This window comes from Medicago sativa, chromosome 3 (assembly GCF_051527215.1).
Source record: "Medicago sativa cultivar Bolivia chromosome 3, Bolivia_mono, whole genome shotgun sequence".
Lineage (NCBI taxonomy): Eukaryota > Viridiplantae > Streptophyta > Magnoliopsida > Fabales > Fabaceae > Medicago > Medicago sativa.
In genome coordinates this window covers 58638829-58655098 of record NC_140751.1, presented here as the reverse complement: position 1 = coordinate 58655098, position 16270 = coordinate 58638829, and the positions used below count along the sequence as shown (strand labels likewise).

Below are 16270 nucleotides of genomic sequence, written 5' to 3'. Positions count from 1 at the left end.
TTATTAGTTGGTTAGTTAGTTAGTTGAGTTTGTTGATGAGTAAAACCCCAAGGACGTGAGTTCCTCGGAAAAAATTGGCATTCCGAGGTGATATGGACGATTTCCAAGGAGTTTTGTGCCTCGGAATTTCAGTGCTTTCTTGTAGTGAATTTCTTGTAAAAATTTAGTGATGTGATGGATTTCAAATGACTTGATATATGATTCGATGATGAAATTGTAAGAAAAATCTTTTAAAATCTTCATTTATAACATGTTAGTAGCCAATCCATTTAACTATCTTCTTCCATCATTCAGCTCAACCATCGTCAAATCGTAAATGGCCTCAGATAGCCACCTAAACGACACCGTTCTAGTTATCATTCATCGATGGATAAAATAACCACCAACACCAAATTGATTGGAACCTTAAAATCAGTCTTACGTTCTCTATTCATCTCTCAACCCACTTCCCGATCTCCCATTCGAACTGGTGTCAGAGATTCTATGTAGGCTTCCTGTCAAGCTCCTCCTACAACTTTGATGCTTCAGTAAGTCCTTCAATACCCTAATTTCTGATCCCAATTTCGTTATGAAACACCTTCGCTTATCAAACCAACCGACGCAACCTCATCTTAACCTATTTTGATAATTATGATAAGTTAATGCTAATCTCTTACCTGCTTCACTCCATTCTTCACCCACGTCGCTCCATTTTCAACTCTGTAACAGTTAAAAGCACCCAACTACACTTTCCTTTTGACCCACTATACAATAAAATTATTGGCTCTTGCAATGGAATCCTTTGTTTGGCAATTAGAGACTTTAATATTGTTAAACAAAGCAATGTCCTTTTGTTTAATCCTTGCATTTCAAAATTCAAAATATTGCCCTCTTTTAAATTTCAACGAGAATGCTTTCTTGTTAAATATGGATTTGGCTATGATCATGTAACTGATGTTTACAAGGTGGTTGTTGTTTTTTCCTATGATTGTGTTAACGAGGTGTCCAAAACCCAAGGAATGGTTTATACTTTGGGTACTGATTATTGGAGAATGATTCATGGGGATTTACCTCCTCCACGTTGTTTTGATTGTAAATCGCTCATATTCATGGGTGGTGCGCTTAATTGGATTGCATATGAAGATAATGATAATCATAGTGTTGTTTCTATTGATTTGGTTATTGAGTTGTATAGAAGAATATTTCCCCCTAATTGTGGAGGGGAAAATGTGCGTTATGTGATGTTGGGTGTTTTGAGGGATTGTTTGTGTCTCGTTGCGCACAGTTTGGAGTTATCTAATATTTGGTTGATGAAGGAATATGGAAATGAAGAGTCTTGGACTAAATTGTTTCGTGTTCCCGATATGAATGGTTCTTTCTATTCTCCATATGCCAAGCCACTATATGGATTTATGAGGATGACCAAGTGCTAATAGACTATACGCCGTTAGGGCCGAGAATAAATTTGGCCGTTTATGATTTCAAAAATGGTACTCTTAAGAAAACCTTGACGCACGACATCAAAAGTCCGATTACCTTCGAAGTTTGTGTTGAGAGTTTGATATCACCTTGTTTCTGATATGAGGAAGTCAATGTGGTGCTACCTGGCTTGATATTTAAATTCAATTGCAACTTATATGTTAATTTCCATTTAAGTTATGTATTTTATACTTGTTCTAATTACTATTGACTTTATTTATCATTGTTAATTACTATTGAATATGTAGCTTGAGAAATTGCAATGTTAGATTCGTTGAATCTCTGTTCATGCATTAATGTTTTTGAAGTGTCTTCTAATTGTTGTACAAATTTCATAATGCATTAATCTCTTGTCCCACTCATTCTGAGCTTGAAAAGTCAAAGTGTATCATGCTTGTGGTTCTTAGTGAATGGTTAGGAAAACTTTGATAGATATAAAGGTGTTCACAATTAGTTCATAAAAAATTACAAATCGAGTCTCAAAAGAACCACTTGGTGTTAATGTGAGCAAGTTAGGTTTTTATCTCACACAAAGCAGAAGTAATCTGTCTATGATCCTTTTTTGTTTCCTTTCCATTTCATCTTATTCACTTATGTTTTGTATGATCTTCATTTTGTTTTGTTTCCTGGTGGTTAACAATAAATTGACAATTGTTTGAATTGAGTTTCTACTAATATTGAGAAGCCTATCCTTCATTCCAGCCCTTAAAAGGAAGGCCTAATCAACTACCACTTTCAATTGAGAGGGTCAGATCAACTAATGAAATGTAACATTTAGATATCTCGTAATGGTGATAAACTTCATTATTTGAATAGATTGAAAGAAACAAAAAAGAATAAATTGCAATCTATTTTGGCATTGGTGGTGCAATTGCTTGCTTGCTTCCATTGAACTTTATGTTCATATCATGCAAGCATATCCACTTATTACTTTGTTGGACATGTTTGATGTAATTTATTTATTTTTTTTAATAAATGAAGAATCTTTTAACGAACATGACAATGAAAAAAATCAAATGTGATATGATATATAGATACAGTTCAAGGTAAAAACAGTCTCTCATTCAATGGCTGTGATCATTCAATGAACATGACTAAACTTCATTTCATGGAGTTAATAATGGTAGAATGAGAGAAAATAATGATAGAAGCATTATTGATATATACATCTATTTATGAATCAAGCATAAATAGATGAATGCTGTTTCTGTGTACATTAATACATTATACATTAGCCAATTTGATACTAATTGGCTTTCTCTGCGTACATTACATTATACAAGCATGCAAAATGAGAGAAAATAATGATTCTGAATGTTGTTTCATTGATATATACATCTATTTATGTGTGTATCTATATCTTAGCATTGCTTCAAATTACATCTTTTCCTATGTCTTGTAATATGTTTTTGTAGTTTCAGTTGGAATAGCTGCGTTGATTTTATTTCTATTCTATCAGTTCACTGACCATTCTTTTTTGCTTAATGAAATTTAATCCATTGCAATATAATTTGCCTACTTCCTATGTTCTTCTCTTTCCTTTTGCGACGATAATCACGGCAACATGCATTAAGAACATTAGAACTTTCAATTAATATGAAGGTAACCTTTGGTGTCTTCCTTAAATAGTTAATGGTATAGATTATATCAGCACATCGTCGTAGAGAAAAACACTCCTCTAAATTAAGGTATGTTCTACTGGTGGAATTAGAATATCTGCGTTGGTTTTTGGCCTTGAAAAACGTTTATTCATTTTTGCTTGGGTCCTGAACTCGGAATGACCAATGTCAGTGAGGAAGATTACCAAAACGACGCCCCTTATCACTCACTAATAGAGGAACATTTTTCAGTCAACAAGCAACTCTAGATTATTGAGAGCAAAGGATTGGTGGAAAAGCAACTTTCTCTAGTCTTGTTTTCCTAGCTTGGTTAGTGTGATTGGGGACGTTGAAAGAGTTTTAAGGAAGCCTAGAGTTCGATCCCATAAACTATCATAACCAATAACTCAACGGTGAACATTTGCGTATAAAAGATCAGGCACTAGACAACTCGTTGACATTTTCATCAAAGAAAATGAAATTTATAATGTGCATGTATAATGTGAGATTTTATGTAACGGTTTAGAATAATTACTTAGAATCCCCTCCTACAGAGCACAGAAAAAGTTCCTAATATGTACCAATACTTGAAATAAAAAGTCTGAGATGATTTTCCAACCATAAATTTGTTACATCTATACTATCTGTCAAGGATTATAATTTAGCTTACCAGCCTTTGCAATTACAGAGGGACCCCGAATAAACTTCATTGAAAACGACGCTGACAATTCTTGTCCCGAACTCTTAGGTGTTTTCCTCGTCGCTAAGGCAAAGAACAAAAGCTTAATTTCCATGTTAATCTGATAGAATTCTATATAAGGGATATGTGGAAGCTGATTGATTTTAACTTGTTTAGTTGCCTTCATAGTTGCCTTCATGGAAGTCTGTGTTTTTTTCCTTCCATTAAGTAGGTTGTGGTAGAAAGTAGATTTCTTTTGTATAAGACAAATATTGTTGAGTAATTTCATATTTGATAACACTATGTTCAACTACAATACTACTATTTGAGTATCTTTAATGCACTATCTATGAATACTCTTTTTTTTTTATTTTAAGAAATCGTTGAATACGTTTTCCTTAATTTATTTTATTTTTGATAAAATATGGTGATGCGTTTTTTATTTATCTTTTTAGTTATTTATTTAAGTGCCATCTACAAGTTTGTTACGTTTTTCCATTATCAATATTTTTGATGGAAGTTTGACGGAAGTTTCAAAGTCTATACTTCATCAATAACAAGTTACTCAACTATGTTACAAGAGGGTAACATTAGTCTTCCAGTTTATAATATTTCGGGAATGTACCTATATGGAAGCATGATCATATTTGCAAGGTTGCAACTTCCTAAAAATGTCAGTTTGGTTAACCATGCTTGGCAAGAAGGATTGGTTTCTAGTGATGGGAGATTAGATATCTCATGCTTTGACGGGAGCAAATGTTCAAAGTTTTGGAACTTTGGATTTTCAATATGGAAATATTGTTTCTCAGGGTATTGGTGGAAAATTGTCAAACCAATGTGTTAAATTGGATGTTGTAGATTTGTTTTTATTAAAAGGGAGGTTATAGATTTTTTTAATTTTCGACAAAACGTTATTGTTAATGAGTATATGTATGTTCCCTAAAAAAAAAAATAGTATATGTATGTCAACAAAAAAAAAATATATGTATGTCAAATTGTTTTTCCTAAATGAGTTTTTTCTATATTTTATATCTTATATTTCTTTTTTATTATATAATTTCATACAAAAAAATTTCATACAAATCAGTTTGGAACGGTTTTGGATAAGTTCTTTGTTATCTTTTACATTTGAATTTGTTTTGGGTCAAGTGTTATATTTGCTATCTTATGTTTTATGTTTTTTATTATATTGTCATGATGAGGATGTGAGTTTTAAATATCGATTTCATGCTTTTAGGAAACCATCTCTGGATTTTTTTTTATTTTTTTTAAACAAAATGTCTAGATTTATTATTTGTCTATATCAATTATAAGAAATATTATATTGTTTTCATGACAAAAAAGATTTGCTCGTACTGCCAAGAAAAAAACTGCTCAAAATAATAACAGTGTGTATATTTTAAAAGTAAAAAACGAAGTGAAAATAAAATGATATTTGTTAGTTCGATCATGTATTAATCTCTCAAACATGTGATCTCTCTAACATTTTTTGTTTATTTATTTATTTATTATTATTATTTGTTTGGAACTTTGAATTTTAGTAGTTTGTATGATCACTAACACTCCGTCTCTAAGAAGGTACATGCAATTGTGAATGTTATAAGTTGGGGAACACTAATGCGAACTGGAGTAATAATGTCTTGCCATTTGAAGAGATTTGAAGTTAATTTCCTTGTAAATGTACGAATTTTACTCGTTTTTAACCTTTTTTCTTTCACTAAAAAGGTCATAAAGTGGCCTAGCCTTATCGAATCGAAGCATGTAATAGTTCCTAGGAAATCTAACGCGCATATCTACGACTTCCATGGTTGATTTTAGAAATTTCAAAAACGGTCAAAATGGTGGTAAAGTGAATTTCCTTGTTAATTTACGGATTTTACTCGTTTTTGACCCTTTTTCTTTCACTAAAAAGGGCATAAAGTGGCCTAGCCTTATCGAATCAAAGCATGTAATAGTTCCTAGGAAATCTAACGAGCATATCTACGACTTCCATGGTTGATTTTAGAAATTTCAAAAACGGCCAAAATGGTGGTAAAGTGAATTTCCTTGTTAATTTACGGATTTTACTGGTTTTTGACCCTTTTTCTTTCACTAAAAAGGGCATAAAGTGGCCCAGCTTTATCGAATCGAAGCATGTAATAGTTCATAGGAAATCTAACGAGCATATCTAGGACTTCCATGGTTGATTTTAGAAATTTCAAAAACGGCCAAAATGGTGGTAAAGTAAATTTCCTTCTTAATTTACGGATTTTACTCGATTTTGATCCTTTTTCTTTCACTAAAAAGGGCATAAAGTGGTCTAGACTTATCGAATCGAAGCATGTAATAGTTCCTAGGAAATCTAACGAGCATATCTACGACTTCCATGGTTGATTTTAGAAATTTCAAAAACGGTCAAAATGGTGGTAAAGTGAATTTCCTTGTTAATTTACGGATTTTACTGGTTTTTGACCCTTTTTCTTTCACTAAAAAGGGCATAAAGTGGCCCAGCTTTATCGAATCGAAGCATGTAATAGTTCATAGGAAATCTAACGAGCATATCTAGGACTTCCATGGTTGATTTTAGAAATTTCAAAAACGGCCAAAATGGTGGTAAAGTGAATTTCCTTATTAATTTAAGGATTTTACTCGATTTTGATCCTTTTTCTTTCACTAAAAAGGGCATAAAGTGGTCTAGACTTATCGAAACGAAGCATGTAATAGTTCCTAGGAAATCTAACGAGCATATCTACGACTTCCATGGTTGATTTTAGAAATTTCAAAAACGGCCAAAATGGTGGTAAAGTGAATTTTCTTGTTAATTTACGGGTTTTACTCGATTTTGATCCTTTTTCTTTCACTAAAAAGGGCATAACGTGGCCTAGTATTATCGAATCGAACCATGTAATAGTTTCTAGGAATTCTGGCAAGCATATATACGACTTCCATGATTTATATTAGAATTTTAAAAAACGGCTAAAATGGGGGTTAAGTTAATTTCCTTGTTAATTTACGGATTTTACTCGTTTTTGACCCTTTTTCTTTCACTAAAAAAGGCATAAAGTGGCCTAGTCTAATCGAATCGAAGAATGTAATAGTTCCTAGGAAATATAACAAGCATATCTACGACATCCACAGTCGATTTTAGAATTTTCAAAAACGGCCAAAATGGGGGTTAAGTTAATTTCCTTGTAAATTTAAGAATTTTACTCGTTTTTAACCCTTTCTCTTTCACTAAAAAGGTCATAAAGTGGCCTAGCCTTATCGAATCGAAGCATGTAATAGTTCCTAGGAAATCAAACGCGCATATCTACGACTTCCATGGTTGATTTTAGAAATTTCAGAAACGGCCAAAATGGTGGTAAAGTGAATTTCCTTGTTAATTTACGGATTTTACGCGTTTTTGACCCTTTTTCTTTCACTAAAAAGGGCATAAAGTGGCCTAGCCTTATTGAATCGAAACATGTAATAGTTCCTAGGAAATCTAACGAGCATATCTACGAATTCCATGGTTGATTTTAGAAATTTAAAAAACGGCCAAAATGGTGGTAAAGTGAATTTCCTTGTTAATTTACGGATTTTACTCGTTTTTGACCCTTTTTCTTTCACTAAAAAGGGCATAAAGTGGCCCAGCTTTATCGAATCGAAGCATGTAATAGTTCCTAGGAAATCTAACGAGCATATCTACGACTTCCATGGTTGATTTTAGAAATTTCAAAAACGGCCAAAATGGTGGTAAAGTGAATTTCCTTATTAATTTACGGATTTTACTCGATTTTGATCCTTTTTCTTTCACTAAAAAGGGCATAAAGTGGTCTAGACTTATCGAATCGAAGCATGTAATAGTTCCTAGGAAATCTAACGAGCATATCTACGACTTCCATGGTTGATTTTAGAAATTTCAAAAACGGCCAAAATGGTGGTAAAGTGAATTTCCTTGTTAATTTACGGATTTTACTCGTTTTGGTCCCTTTTTCTTTCAATAAAAAGGGCATAAAGTGGCCTAGCCTTATCGAATCGAAGCATGTAATAGTTCCTAGGAAATCTAACGAGCATATCTACGACTTCCATGGTTGAATTTAGAATTTTCAAAAACGGCCAAAATGGTGGTAAAGTGAATTTCCTTGTTAATTTACGGATTTTACGCGTTTTTGACCCTTTTCTTTCACTAAAAAGGGCATAAAGTGGCCTAGCCTTATCGAATCGAAGCATGTAATAGTTCCTAGGAAATCTAACGAGCATATCTACGAATTCCATGGTTGATTTTAGAAATTTAAAAAACGGCCAAAATGGTGGTAAAGTGAATTTCCTTGTTAATTTACGGATTTTACTCGTTTTTGACCCTTTTTCCTTCACTAAAAAGGGCATAAAGTGGCCTAGCCTTATCGAATCGAAGCATGTAATAGTTCCTAGGAAATCTAACGAGCATATCTACGACTTCCATGGTTGAATTTAGAATTTTCAAAAACGGCCAAAATGGTGGTAAAGTGAATTTCCTTGTTAATTTACGGATTTTACGCGTTTTTGACCCTTTTCTTTCACTAAAAAGGGCATAAAGTGGCCTAGCCTTATCGAATCGAAGCATGTAATAGTTCCTAGGAAATCTAACGAGCATATCTACGAATTCCATGGTTGATTTTAGAAATTTAAAAAACGGCCAAAATGGTGGTAAAGTGAATATCCTTGTTAATTTACGGATTTTACTCGTTTTTGACCCTTTTTCCTTCACTAAAAAGGGCATAAAGTGGCCTAGCCTTATCGAATCGAAGCATGTAATAGTTCCTAGGAAATCTAACGCGCATATCTACGACTTCCATGGTTGATTTTAGAAATTTCAAAAACGGTCAAAATGGTGGTAAAGTGAATTTCCTTATTAATTTACGGATTTTACTCGTTTTTGACCCTTTTTCTTTCACTAAAAAGGGCATAAAGTGGCCTAGCCTTATCGAATCAAAGCATGTAATAGTTCCTAGGAAATCTAACGAGCATATCTACGACTTCCATGGTTGATTTTAGAAATTTCAAAAACGGCCAAAATGGTGGTAAAGTGAATTTCCTTGTTAATTTACGGATTTTACTCGTTTTTGACCCTTTTTCTTTCACTAAAAAGGGCATAAAGTGGCCTAGCCTTATCGAATCAAAGCATGTAATAGTTTCTACGAAATCTAACGAGCATATCTACGACTTCCATGGTTGATTTTAGAAATTTAAAAAACGGCCAAAATGGTGGTAAAGTGAATTTCCTTGTTAATTTACGGATTTTACTCGATTTTGATCATTTTTCTTTCACTAAAAAGGGCATAAAGTGGCCTAGACTTATCGAATCGAAGCATGTAATAGTTCCTAGGAAATCTAACGAGCATATCTACGACTTCCATGGTTGATTTTAGAAATTTCAAAAACGGCCAAAATGGTGGTAAAGTGAATTTCCTTGTTAATTTACGGATTTTACTCGTTTTTGACCCTTTTTCCTTTCCTAAAAAGGGCATAAAGTGGCCTAGCCTTATCGAATCGAAGCATGTAATAGTTCCTAGGAAATCTAACGAGCATATCTACGACTTCCATGGTTGATTTTAGAAATTTCAAAAACGGCCAAAATGGTGGTAAAGTGAATTTCCTTGTTAATTTACGGATTTTACTCGTTTTTGACCCTTTTTCTTTCACTAAAAAGGGCATAAAGTGGCCTAGCCTTATCGAATCGAAGCATGTAATAGTTCCTAGGAAATATAACGAGCATATCTACGACTTACATGGTTGATTTTAGAAATTTCAAAAACGGCCAAAATGGAGGTAAAGTGAATTTCCTTGTTAATTTACGGATTTTACTCGTTTTTGACCCTTTTTCCTTCACTAAAAAGGGCATAAAGTGGCCTAGCCTTATCGAATCGAAGCATGTAATAGTTCCTAGGAAATCTAACGAGCATATCTACGACTTCCATGGTTGATTTTAGAAATTTCGAAAACGGTCAAAATGGTGGTAAAGTGAATTTCCTTGTTAAATTACGGATTTTACTCGTTTTTGACCCTTTTTCTTTCACTAAAAAGTGCATAAAGTGGCCTAACCTTATCGAGTCGAAGCATGTAATAGTTCCAAGGAAATCTAACGAGCATATCTACGACTTCCATGGTTGATTTTAGAATTTTCAAAAACGGCCAAAATGGGGGTTAAGTTAATTTCCTTGTAAATTTACGAAATTTACTCGTTTTTAACCCTTTTTCTTTCACTAAAAAGGGCATAAAGTGGCCTAGCCTTATCGAATCGAAGCATGTAATAGTTCCTAGGAAATCTAACGAGCATATCTACGACTTCCATGGTTGATTTTAGAAATTTCAAAAACGGCCAAAATGGTGGTAAAGTGAATTTCCTTGTTAATTTACGGATTTTACTCGTTTTGGTCCCTTTTTCTTTCAATAAAAAGGGCATAAAGTGGCCTAGCCTTATCGAATCGAAGCATGTAATAGTTCCTAGGAAATCTAACGAGCATATCTACGACTTCCATGGTTGAATTTAGAATTTTCAAAAACGGCCAAAATGGTGGTAAAGTGAATTTCCTTGTTAATTTACGGATTTTACGCGTTTTTGACCCTTTTCTTTCACTAAAAAGGGCATAAAGTGGCCTAGCCTTATCGAATCGAAGCATGTAATAGTTCCTAGGAAATCTAACGAGCATATCTACGAATTCCATGGTTGATTTTAGAAATTTAAAAAACGGCCAAAATGGTGGTAAAGTGAATTTCCTTGTTAATTTACGGATTTTACTCGTTTTTGACCCTTTTTCCTTCACTAAAAAGGGCATAAAGTGGCCTAGCCTTATCGAATCGAAGCATGTAATAGTTCCTAGGAAATCTAACGAGCATATCTACGACTTCCATGGTTGAATTTAGAATTTTCAAAAACGGCCAAAATGGTGGTAAAGTGAATTTCCTTGTTAATTTACGGATTTTACGCGTTTTTGACCCTTTTCTTTCACTAAAAAGGGCATAAAGTGGCCTAGCCTTATCGAATCGAAGCATGTAATAGTTCCTAGGAAATCTAACGAGCATATCTACGAATTCCATGGTTGATTTTAGAAATTTAAAAAACGGCCAAAATGGTGGTAAAGTGAATATCCTTGTTAATTTACGGATTTTACTCGTTTTTGACCCTTTTTCCTTCACTAAAAAGGGCATAAAGTGGCCTAGCCTTATCGAATCGAAGCATGTAATAGTTCCTAGGAAATCTAACGCGCATATCTACGACTTCCATGGTTGATTTTAGAAATTTCAAAAACGGTCAAAATGGTGGTAAAGTGAATTTCCTTATTAATTTACGGATTTTACTCGTTTTTGACCCTTTTTCTTTCACTAAAAAGGGCATAAAGTGGCCTAGCCTTATCGAATCAAAGCATGTAATAGTTCCTAGGAAATCTAACGAGCATATCTACGACTTCCATGGTTGATTTTAGAAATTTCAAAAACGGCCAAAATGGTGGTAAAGTGAATTTCCTTGTTAATTGACGGATTTTACTCGTTTTTGACCCTTTTTCTTTCACTAAAAAGGGCATAAAGTGGCCTAGCCTTATCGAATCAAAGCATGTAATAGTTTCTACGAAATCTAACGAGCATATCTACGACTTCCATGGTTGATTTTAGAAATTTCAAAAACGGCCAAAATGGTGGTAAAGTGAATTTCCTTGTTAATTTACGGATTTTACTCGATTTTGATCCTTTTTCTTTCACTAAAAAGGGCATAAAGTGGCCTAGACTTATCGAATCGAAGCATGTAATAGTTCCTAGGAAATCTAACGAGCATATCTACGACTTCCATGGTTGATTTTAGAAATTTCAAAAACGGCCAAAATGGTGGTAAAGTGAATTTCCTTGTTAATTTACGGATTTTACTCGTTTTTGACCCTTTTTCCTTCCCTAAAAAGGGCATAAAGTGGCCTAGCCTTATCGAATCGAAGCATGTAATAGTTCCTAGGAAATCTAACGAGCATATCTACGACTTCCATGGTTGATTTTAGAAATTTCAAAAACGGCCAAAATGGTGGTAAAGTGAATTTCCTTGTTAATTTACGGATTTTACTCGTTTTTGACCCTTTTTCTTTCACTAAAAAGGGCATAAAGTGGCCTAGCCTTATCGAATCGAAGCATGTAATAGTTTCTACGAAATCTAACGAGCATATCTACGACTTCCATGGTTGATTTTAGAAATTTCAAAAACGGCCAAAATGGCGGTAAAGTGAATTTCCTTGTTAATTTACGGATTTTACTCGATTTTGATCCTTTTTCTTTCACTAAAAAGGGCATAAAGTGGCCTAGACTTATCGAATCGAAGCATGTAATAGTTCCTAGGAAATCTAACGAGCATATCTACGACTTACATGGTTGATTTTAGAAATTTCAAAAACGGCCAAAATGGAGGTAAAGTGAATTTCCTTGTTAATTTACGGATTTTACTCGTTTTTGACCCTTTTTCCTTCACTAAAAAGGGCATAAAGTGGCCTAGCCTTATCGAATCGAAGCATGTAATAGTTCCTAGGAAATCTAACGAGCATATCTACGACTTCCATGGTTGATTTTAGAAATTTCGAAAACGGTCAAAATGGTGGTAAAGTGAATTTCCTTGTTAAATTACGGATTTTACTCGTTTTTGACCCTTTTTCTTTCACTAAAAAGGGCATAAAGTGGCCTAACCTTATCGAGTCGAAGCATGTAATAGTTCCAAGGAAATCTAACGAGCATATCTACGACTTCCATGGTTGATTTTAGAATTTTCAAAAACGGCCAAAATGGGGGTTAAGTTAATTTCCTTGTAAATTTACGAAATTTACTCGTTTTTAACCCTTTTTCTTTCACTAAAAAGGGCATAAAGTGGCCTAGCCTTATCGAATCGAAGCATGTAATAGTTCCTAGGAAATCTAACGAGCATATCTACGACTTCCATGGTTGATTTTAGAAATTTCAAAAACGGCCAAAATGGTGGTAAAGTGAATTTCCTTGTTAATTTACGGATTTTACTCGTTTTGGTCCCTTTTTCTTTCAATAAAAAGGGCATAAAGTGGCCTAGCCTTATCGAATCGAAGCATGTAATAGTTCCTAGGAAATCTAACGAGCATATCTACGACTTCCATGGTTGAATTTAGAATTTTCAAAAACGGCCAAAATGGTGGTAAAGTGAATTTCCTTGTTAATTTACGGATTTTACGCGTTTTTGACCCTTTTCTTTCACTAAAAAGGGCATAAAGTGGCCTAGCCTTATCGAATCGAAGCATGTAATAGTTCCTAGGAAATCTAACGAGCATATCTACGAATTCCATGGTTGATTTTAGAAATTTAAAAAACGGCCAAAATGGTGGTAAAGTGAATTTCCTTGTTAATTTACGGATTTTACTCGTTTTTGACCCTTTTTCCTTCACTAAAAAGGGCATAAAGTGGCCTAGCCTTATCGAATCGAAGCATGTAATAGTTCCTAGGAAATCTAACGAGCATATCTACGACTTCCATGGTTGAATTTAGAATTTTCAAAAACGGCCAAAATGGTGGTAAAGTGAATTTCCTTGTTAATTTACGGATTTTACGCGTTTTTGACCCTTTTCTTTCACTAAAAAGGGCATAAAGTGGCCTAGCCTTATCGAATCGAAGCATGTAATAGTTCCTAGGAAATCTAACGAGCATATCTACGAATTCCATGGTTGATTTTAGAAATTTAAAAAACGGCCAAAATGGTGGTAAAGTGAATTTCCTTGTTAATTTACGGATTTTACTCGTTTTTGACCCTTTTTCCTTCACTAAAAAGGGCATAAAGTGGCCTAGCCTTATCGAATCGAAGCATGTAATAGTTCCTTGGAAATCTAACGCGCATATCTACGACTTCCATGGTTGATTTTAGAAATTTCAAAAACGGTCAAAATGGTGGTAAAGTGAATTTCCTTATTAATTTACGGATTTTACTCGTTTTTGACCCTTTTTCTTTCACTAAAAAGGGCATAAAGTGGCCTAGCCTTATCGAATCAAAGCATGTAATAGTTCCTAGGAAATCTAACGAGCATATCTACGACTTCCATGGTTGATTTTAGAAATTTCAAAAACGGCCAAAATGGTGGTAAAGTGAATTTCCTTGTTAATTTACGGATTTTACTCGTTTTTGACCCTTTTTCTTTCACTAAAAAGGGCATAAAGTGGCCTAGCCTTATCGAATCAAAGCATGTAATAGTTTCTACGAAATCTAACGAGCATATCTACGACTTCCATGGTTGATTTTAGAAATTTCAAAAACGGCCAAAATGGTGGTAAAGTGAATTTCCTTGTTAATTTACGGATTTTACTCGATTTTGATCCTTTTTCTTTCACTAAAAAGGGCATAAAGTGGCCTAGACTTATCGAATCGAAGCATGTAATAGTTCCTAGGAAATCTAACGAGCATATCTACGACTTCCATGGTTGATTTTAGAAATTTCAAAAACGGCCAAAATGGTGGTAAAGTGAATTTCCTTGTTAATTTACGGATTTTACTCGTTTTTGACACTTTTTCCTTCCCTAAAAAGGGCATAAAGTGGCCTAGCCTTATCGAATCGAAGCATGTAATAGTTCCTAGGAAATCTAACGAGCATATCTACGACTTCCATGGTTGATTTTAGAAATTTCAAAAACGGCCAAAATGGTGGTAAAGTGAATTTCCTTGTTAAATTACGGATTTTACTCGTTTTTGACCCTTTTTCTTTCACTAAAAAGGGCATAAAGTGGCCTAACCTTATCGAGTCGAAGCATGTAATAGTTCCAAGGAAATCTAACGAGCATATCTACGACTTCCATGGTTGATTTTAGAATTTTCAAAAACGGCCAAAATGGGGGTTAAGTTAATTTCCTTGTAAATTTACGAAATTTACTCGTTTTTAACCCTTTTTCTTTCACTAAAAAGGGCATAAAGTGGCCTAGCCTTATCGAATCGAAGCATGTAATAGTTCCTAGGAAATCTAACGAGCATATCTACGACTTCCATGGTTGATTTTAGAAATTTCAAAAACGGCCAAAATGGTGGTAAAGTGAATTTCCTTGTTAATTTACGGATTTTACTCGTTTTGGTCCCTTTTTCTTTCAATAAAAAGGGCATAAAGTGGCCTAGCCTTATCGAATCGAAGCATGTAATAGTTCCTAGGAAATCTAACGAGCATATCTACGACTTCCATGGTTGAATTTAGAATTTTCAAAAACGGCCAAAATGGTGGTAAAGTGAATTTCCTTGTTAATTTACGGATTTTACGCGTTTTTGACCCTTTTCTTTCACTAAAAAGGGCATAAAGTGGCCTAGCCTTATCGAATCGAAGCATGTAATAGTTCCTAGGAAATCTAACGAGCATATCTACGAATTCCATGGTTGATTTTAGAAATTTAAAAAACGGCCAAAATGGTGGTAAAGTGAATTTCCTTGTTAATTTACGGATTTTACTCGTTTTTGACCCTTTTTCCTTCACTAAAAAGGGCATAAAGTGGCCTAGCCTTATCGAATCGAAGCATGTAATAGTTCCTAGGAAATCTAACGAGCATATCTACGACTTCCATGGTTGAATTTAGAATTTTCAAAAACGGCCAAAATGGTGGTAAAGTGAATTTCCTTGTTAATTTACGGATTTTACGCGTTTTTGACCCTTTTCTTTCACTAAAAAGGGCATAAAGTGGCCTAGCCTTATCGAATTGAAGCATGTAATAGTTCCTAGGAAATCTAACGAGCATATCTACGAATTCCATGGTTGATTTTAGAAATTTAAAAAACGGCCAAAATGGTGGTAAAGTGAATTTCCTTGTTAATTTACGGATTTTACTCGTTTTTGACCCTTTTTCCTTCACTAAAAAGGGCATAAAGTGGCCTAGCCTTATCGAATCGAAGCATGTAATAGTTCCTAGGAAATCTAACGCGCATATCTACGACTTCCATGGTTGATTTTAGAAATTTCAAAAACGGTCAAAATGGTGGTAAAGTGAATTTCCTTATTAATTTACGGATTTTACTCGTTTTTGACCCTTTTTCTTTCACTAAAAAGGGCATAAAGTGGCCTAGCCTTATCGAATCAAAGCATGTAATAGTTCCTAGGAAATCTAACGAGCATATCTACGACTTCCATGGTTGATTTTAGAAATTTCAAAAACGGCCAAAATGGTGGTAAAGTGAATTTCCTTGTTAATTTACGGATTTTACTCGTTTTTGACCCTTTTTCTTTCACTAAAAAGGGCATAAAGTGGCCTAGCCTTATCGAATCAAAGCATGTAATAGTTTCTACGAAATCTAACGAGCATATCTACGACTTCCATGGTTGATTTTAGAAATTTCAAAAACGGCCAAAATGGTGGTAAAGTGAATTTCCTTGTTAATTTACGGATTTTACTCGATTTTGATCCTTTTTCTTTCACTAAAAAGGGCATAAAGTGGCCTAGACTTATCGAATCGAAGCATGTAATAGTTCCTAGGAAATCTAACGAGCATATCTACGACTTCCATGGTTGATTTTAGAAATTTCAAAAACGGCCAAAATGGTGGTAAAGTGAATTTCCTTGTTAATTTACGGATTTTACTCGT

At 34.1% G+C, this 16270-nt stretch overlaps 1 pseudogene; it reads left to right on the top strand.

Annotated features, from left to right (window-relative positions):
* The first annotated feature begins 227 nt into the window (after positions 1–227).
* LOC146938608 (F-box/kelch-repeat protein At3g23880-like) lies at positions 228–1431 on the top strand (annotated as a pseudogene).
* Positions 1432–16270: the final 14839 nt, after the last annotated feature.